A 7,172-nucleotide genomic window follows, 5' to 3' on the forward strand; every position below is an offset into this window, starting at 1 on the left:
GAAAAATTGTTTCTTCCATACAAAAAGTTAATAAGGTTCAGTCATGTTGTGGCAGGTATGAATGCTTTACTCCTTGTAATGCCCAGGCAATATTTTGTTGTAGAGCTGTATCATATTTGCTTCTCAATCAGTTGATAAATCTGTAAATTTATACTATTTTATTATAATCATTGTAGCTAAAGTTATTACAAACATTTCTATATTAGATTTTGTTTGAAAAATTTTCCTAATATGCTTGATATACTAAAAGCACAATTGCTCTTTCTATATAGCATTCTAGAATTGATTATTGCATTCTACAGCAATAATAAGAGTCTCTTATACTTACCTGGCAGGGGAGATACCATGATCATGAAGGTGATTTCCCCAGGGGGAGGCTTATCCATTGTACTCCGGATGTGCTAACCCCTGCAAATGTGGGAAACTTGACTGCATAATTTGTGGTAGTGGGGGACTGCATTCGCGCTCTCTCCTGAGAAAGAAAAAAAATAATAAGAGTCTCACTTTATCCACATTTCACCATAAATCATTTGTGATCAAGGCTAATTATAATTGTATTTCCATAATAACTATTTATTGTGTTCTTATGTATTTATGGGTCATTTACTTTCCCTACTTGAAGTAATATATGTTTTGAAATTCCTACCCTATATTGTAATTGTGTTATTTGTTATTAATTTGTAGGAAATATATACTTAAATGTATAAGTATACACAAACTAATTATTAGATACTTGCCATATTCTTGTTTGACAAAGACTTTTCCAATTCTGTGAAATATCTTTCACTCTTTTGATAGCTATTTCTAACATGAAAGTTTTCCATTTTATTAAAGTGTAATTTACCAGTATTATTTTTCAAACCTAAAAAGTTTAAGATAATTCAAGAACATAACAATTTTGCTTTCTATTTTCTTTTTGTAGATATATAATTTAGTTCTTATGGTTTGGTCTTTGATCCATTTCAAATCAAATTTTGCAATATACATTAGGCAGTGGTTTAAATTAATACTTCTTGGGCAGATAACCCAGTAATGCTAGGTAAAATATTAATTTCTTGTCAATGAATAATATTAGCACACATTCTAGATATAAATTGTACCTAAACAGGTGTATTTATGGACTTCCAATGTTATTCCATTGACCTAAATGTCTCTGTTTTCTACATTACTACCTTGAGTACTATAGCTTTTTAGTAAGCATTTAATAAGCTTAGTATTAGTATTCAAAATTTTTTCTTTATTTAATATTATTTTAGTTGATCTGGGATTTTATTTATGGTCAGATTTTTTTTTACATGACTCAAATTTTTCTTTTCTTTTTCTTTTTTCTTTCTTTCTTTTTTTTTTGTTTTGATTTTTGGGTCAAGGGTTACTCCTGGCTTTGTGCTTAGAAAGTGCTCTTGGCAGGCATGGGGACCATATGGGGTACCAGGATTCAAACCAACATAGGTACTGGTTGGCTGCTTGCAAGAAAAACGCCCTAGCACTGTGCTATCTATCTGGTCCCTCAAACTTTCATTTTAAAGAACTGACATTTTAATTTTGTAATCTTGCAATTCAGAAAATCTAGTCCTTTTCTGGATTGGTTTATCTTGTTATGGTTGTTGTTATAATTATTGTTTGATGGGCTATTTCTAAGAAATTATCCAGAAAAAAAAATTGACAAGTAAAGCCACTAATATCTCTACTTAAATAATTTAGCCATTAGCTAGCAAAGACATGGAACTTTTCTTTTTTTTTTTAGTTTTTGGGCCACACCTGGTGATGCTCAGGGGTAACTTCTGGCTATGCGCTCAGAAATTGCTCCTCACTTGGGGGACCATATGGGATGCCGTTCTAGATTAGTGCATGCAAGGCAAACTACCAACTACTTGAGATGCAGAACTTTTCTTAAATTCTCAAACCAATTAATCTCAGAGCCTTTGTTAGGGAGCTCTGGACATATGTCAACATATTCTTTACAAATAATTATTTCTTTTCTTCTTGTTTTGTTTCAAATTTGAAAGTTTTGGAGCCACATTCACTGGTGCTTAAGGATTACTTCTGACTCTACATTCAGGGATTACAACTGGCTAGCTCAGGGGACCAAATGGGATATTTATTCCTGGTCAGCCACATGCAAGACATATGTCTACCCACTGTATTATCACTTCAACCCCTACCATTGCTTCTTAAAACAATGCCTCCTTATTTATTGAGTAATTAGGTCAATCTCAAGTAATAGTTTTCTAGCATTTATACACTGTATCGGGCTTCTAGATTCCAAAACTTTTAGTTTCTTTACAGAAAGTTGACCCTAATTTTTATCTTAGTCTTTTTGGTTAGGCTATCATTTTTCTCTGTTTCAATGGGCATAATGTCATAATAGTTAACGTAGGGTCTATAAGAAGATACTTTGCTTACTGGGTAAGCATAAATAAAGATTATTTCTTTCTTGTGGAAACATTTATGGAATCCACAAAACAGTGGCAATTACTCTTTCTATATATACATATACATAAACACACACATATATATGTATATATATGCCTTCCTGAGAGGCAATATAGAGTATTATTTTTTTCAAGATTGATGCAGAGCTCAGGAGCTAAGGAGCAAGGCTTAGGACTAGGGCAAGTGAAAACATCATGAAGCTCTTTATTTGTACTAAAATAAGAAACCTTTCTTGATCAAATGGACTTTCAAAGAGTTAAGTCTAGTTATTTCCCAATTATACATGTATGGTGGGACAGAATCATGTATCTTGGTCCTAGATGTAAAGCAATTCACAGAGGCACCATTGCCTCTACAGGTCAATTAGATACTTTGAAGAAAAGCAAAAGTGCTCACTTGAACAGCAGGCAGGAAGCTGTAAATCAGTTTCTCTCAGGAAAATGGGTTTGTTTGTTTTAACCCTTTCTAATAATTAAGAATATTCAAGGCTCTGGGCTAGAAAGATAACTCAAGGGGAGAGAAAATGTGTTTCATGTGCAGAGATCCTCTAGTTCATCTCCAGAACAACATATAATCCTCTAAGCACCAATGGAATTGAATTCCGGGCACCTACTAGAAAGCACCCCTTGAACACCAGAAGGTGTGATCCCAGACCTAATAAAATACAATAAATTAGAATAAAATAAAATTCCAACTTTAATTAAAACAAAGTACCAAAGGCAAAAGAAGCATCATCAGTGGTTTTCCCAGGAAAACAGGATTCCTTTCCCCTAAATCAAGTTTCACCCACTTTCTACACCTTTGTGTGTGTCTCTCTCTCTTTCTCTCTCTTTTTCTCTCTCTCACACACACACAAATTCTAGACCTTTGCCACACAAAAAATTTTGTAATTTTTTTGTAATTTTCATGTAATATTGAGGGTAGAGTCATTTCAAAACCTCAGACTGATGTTATGCTTAAAGGAGTTCATTAGGTAAAAGGTTACTTTTTTAAATTTTTATTGTGACTGAAGTTCATTACACAGAATTATTTACAGTACATAGTGACAATGAATGAAGGGCATTCCCACCATCAGTGTTGTCCTCCCTTCACTCCTGATCCCAGTATGTCTCCCATATCTCCCTCCTTTACCCTCCCACCCATCCCCAGAATTCTAGTGTAACTGGTCTCCACTTTACAGCTTGTTGTAGGTTAGGTATCTATTCTCTTTGGTGTTTCAGTCTGGTCATTTTTTGTTTACACTACATGTTCATATGACTGGTCCTGGTATCATCCTTTTTCCCCCTCAATTTATGAGGCTGAATGATTCAAGTTATGCTATTTTGTTGGAGATAAAAAGGTTAAGGAAAAGAGAAGAAAAAATTTGGTATCAACTACTACTAAAAAAAAAAAAAAGAAGAAATGAAAAATATCACCGAATAATATCCACAAGAGTGAAGGAAAAAAAAAGGAAAAGTGGAAGAAAAAAGAGAAGGAAAATGATATCAAAAACAGACAAAACAAAACAAAACAAAACCAGAAAAAAGAATGCTGGAGTGGCAGAGTTTGGTGTTACCCTACTTTTTTTTTTTTTTTTTTTTTTTTTTTTGGTATAGGCACAGTAAGTATTGGGGAAGGAAGGAAATTTCCGTGGCTTAAGAGATTCAGGGTTTCTCCACTCTTGAAGCATATTGTAATGGGAACAACCACTGGCTTCATACCTTCTCATTACCATATTCCAGGGTTGTCAGGAAACTTTCCTCTCAGTTGTGGAGGTTACTTTTTTTTTCATCAATGATTTTTTTTTTATGACCTAAGTAGATTACAAATATTTCACATTAATACAATTGCTTCTAGGACCAAGGTACATAGTGACATTAATCCAGGGCATTCCCACCACCAGTGTTGCCCTCCCTCAAACCCTGTTCTCAGTATGCATCCCATATCCCCCTCCTTTGACATCCAGGGGCTGCTAGTATAATCGGTTCCCTCTTTGTCTACCTTGTTGTAAAATGATTATCGGTTATGTTGTCATTGGCTTTAGATTTGGTGTTTAAGACTGATCAGTTTTTTGTATTTCTACTTAATGTTCATACAACTGTCTGGTCTTGGTACCATCCATTTTTTTTAATCCTCGATTTATAAGGTAGAACAAGATGATAACGGTCAGGTGACTTTACTGGGTCTAAATCCATGATATTTTCAAACTCAGAAATATTCAGAGTCCAGTACTCTGTCCTATCTCAAGTTAATTTTTACTATTAATTAGTTGTGTGTGGGAGTGTGTTTGTGTTATTTCATAATGAAGAGAACTCTTTAAATTTTTGACATTCTCACTGATGCCACCATATGTAACATTTATTTATTAAAATGATATATATATTCTAATTTGTGAACTTAAATATTTATCTCTCAGAAACCAGTGTAAAGGACATCAAGGGCATTGTGAGTGTTGATTATGTACAATGTTATAATAATGTTTTATTGTTTCTTTATGAAGAATATTAAAATTGTCATTTGATTTAAATCTTTTTTCAGACTAAATTTGAAAGATATATTTAACCACTATCATTGATAGTCTATATTAGATGTTTATTTAGTAATAAGTATTTAATCAAAGTCAGATATAGGATTTTTAAAAGTGGTGCAGTAGAGTTAGATGATTTCCAAAGGGAACTCAGAATCATTTAAGGGTAATTTTGCCTGACATTTCTCTCTCAAGTTATTATCTATGCCAGATGACTGGAATATTTTGCATCCATGTGGTCCTTGATTTTTTTCAATTTCTGAGTCATTGCATTCAGAGTAAATCATTTTCTATAGTTAAGCAATCATATAAAGAATATAAAATGTGTGTATAGAACCAAGGGTTTTAAAAACTAAAATTGACATTACAATACTGACAATCCTTTATAAAGTCCAGATTAACATTTGTATGTTCCTCTATACATAAAAAGTATATTTTTATGTAGAGGAGGAATAAAGATTATTTACATATGTTTCAGAAAACATTTCAAATGGAAAGTTAGAAAAACAAGATCATTTAAGTAATTTACTATAAAGAATGTGAAATAAGAGAAAATAATAGCAAGAAAGAAAAAATCTCAAAATAAATAGATTTTGTCATCTAAATTAACTTGTGTGCTCTAAAATATGGTAAATATTATTTTTAAACATTAGTTTATTTATTTTCTTTTCTCTTTAAAATTCCAGTTTGTTTTTAACAGACTTCTCCAATTTCTACATTGTCTCATCAGCATGTGAATGCACACACAAACACACCCATACACACATCTCTATAAGGATATCAAAGTATTCTAAGTTAAAGGAAATAGAAATGTGACCTAATTCTGACCAATGATATATGAAAGAAAGTATAATGAAAAATTTCTCAAAGTACTTGTTTTGCTGTAGCAGGCCTGGTTTGATCCCTAGCACTGTCAAGAGTGTTCCTTAAACACTTCTGATAGTGGCCTAAAAACAAACTCCAATATTTTTCCACTTTTTTTTTCTTTCTACCCTATAATTTCTTACACATTAATCGTTATTTTAAAGTTTTTGTCTAGTAGTTCTTGCATTTAGATCTCTTAAGTCTGTTTCTACTAATTGATTCACCTTTTATAATTGGGTAATTTAGTTTTGTATCATAATTTTACTGTATGTCAAATAGCACATGCATTTTTAAAGGAAGATTGGAAGATATGATACATTTCACAACTAAATTCTAGTTATTTCAATGAATGTTACTATTTATCTAGTGATCTTAAGTAATAATTAATTGTGAATATCTAGTGAATTGCGAATGATAGTTGGGCAAATGCTTATCAGACTGTTAGTCACTCTAGACATTCTCTCAAATACTTAAATTTGGTTAGATTTATATTTATATAGTTATGTGGAAGTACTATCTCCAAATTCATATAATAATGGATTGTTATTATCTTATGCTAAGTAATGCATTGAAGAACCCATTTTAAATTAGATTTGCTTTATATTCAATTTCCTACTGTCCCTGTTTAATCAATACTTCAGAGAAAATTTATATCTGTTCATACATCTGTGGACCAAATTAGTGTTAAAAGTTCCAAGATACCAAGAAAAATAACTAATAATTATCCAAAAAAAAAGGCACTGAGATTGTCCCATAGCTCAGACTGAGTTGGAGGTACCTAAAGTTCTACACAAGACTTCAATAAAGAGACCTATCTGAAGACACCGAATGGAGAAACATGGAGTTAATAACAAAAATAAAATAGAGTCGGAGACTGAAATCAAAGCAGTGGAATGTAGGATGAATTGCATGAAATGCATTTTCTATTCTCAGACTCATCCCAATGCCTACAGCACCTCTGAATATGTCTCCCTAGACAGTTCAGCACAACTAGGGTGACATGCCTCCCCTCAAAAATGTAAAGAAAAACACTGAAGGCAATGAGGAAAAAATAACAAGTAACATTTTATTTATTTGTTGTTTTGTTTATATTTTAGGGCTATAATCAAAGATTTAGTTCTGGGTCTGTGCTCAAGAATCACTCCTAGTGGGCTCTGGGTTCATATGGGATACAGAGGATCCAAGTCAGATTGGCCAGGTACAAAGTAAGCACCCTACCCACTGATCTATCTCTCCAGCCCTCAGAAAAAGTAACTTTTAAAAAAGATAATCCTACTCAGCTTACTTTATCTAAACTTTTCCCATTTCTAGCAATAGAATCCCATTCATCATTAATCCATGCTACATTTATGATAAACTTATGACAGGG

The 7,172-nt window shown here is 32.5% G+C and overlaps 1 pseudogene; it reads left to right on the forward strand.

Annotated features, from left to right (window-relative positions):
• Positions 1 to 320: 320 nt before the first annotated feature.
• On the forward strand, positions 321 to 475 carry LOC126030678 (uncharacterized; annotated as a pseudogene).
• Positions 476 to 7,172: the final 6,697 nt, after the last annotated feature.

The sequence above is a fragment of the Suncus etruscus genome, chromosome 1, assembly GCF_024139225.1.
Source record: "Suncus etruscus isolate mSunEtr1 chromosome 1, mSunEtr1.pri.cur, whole genome shotgun sequence".
Classification (NCBI taxonomy): domain Eukaryota; kingdom Metazoa; phylum Chordata; class Mammalia; order Eulipotyphla; family Soricidae; genus Suncus; species Suncus etruscus.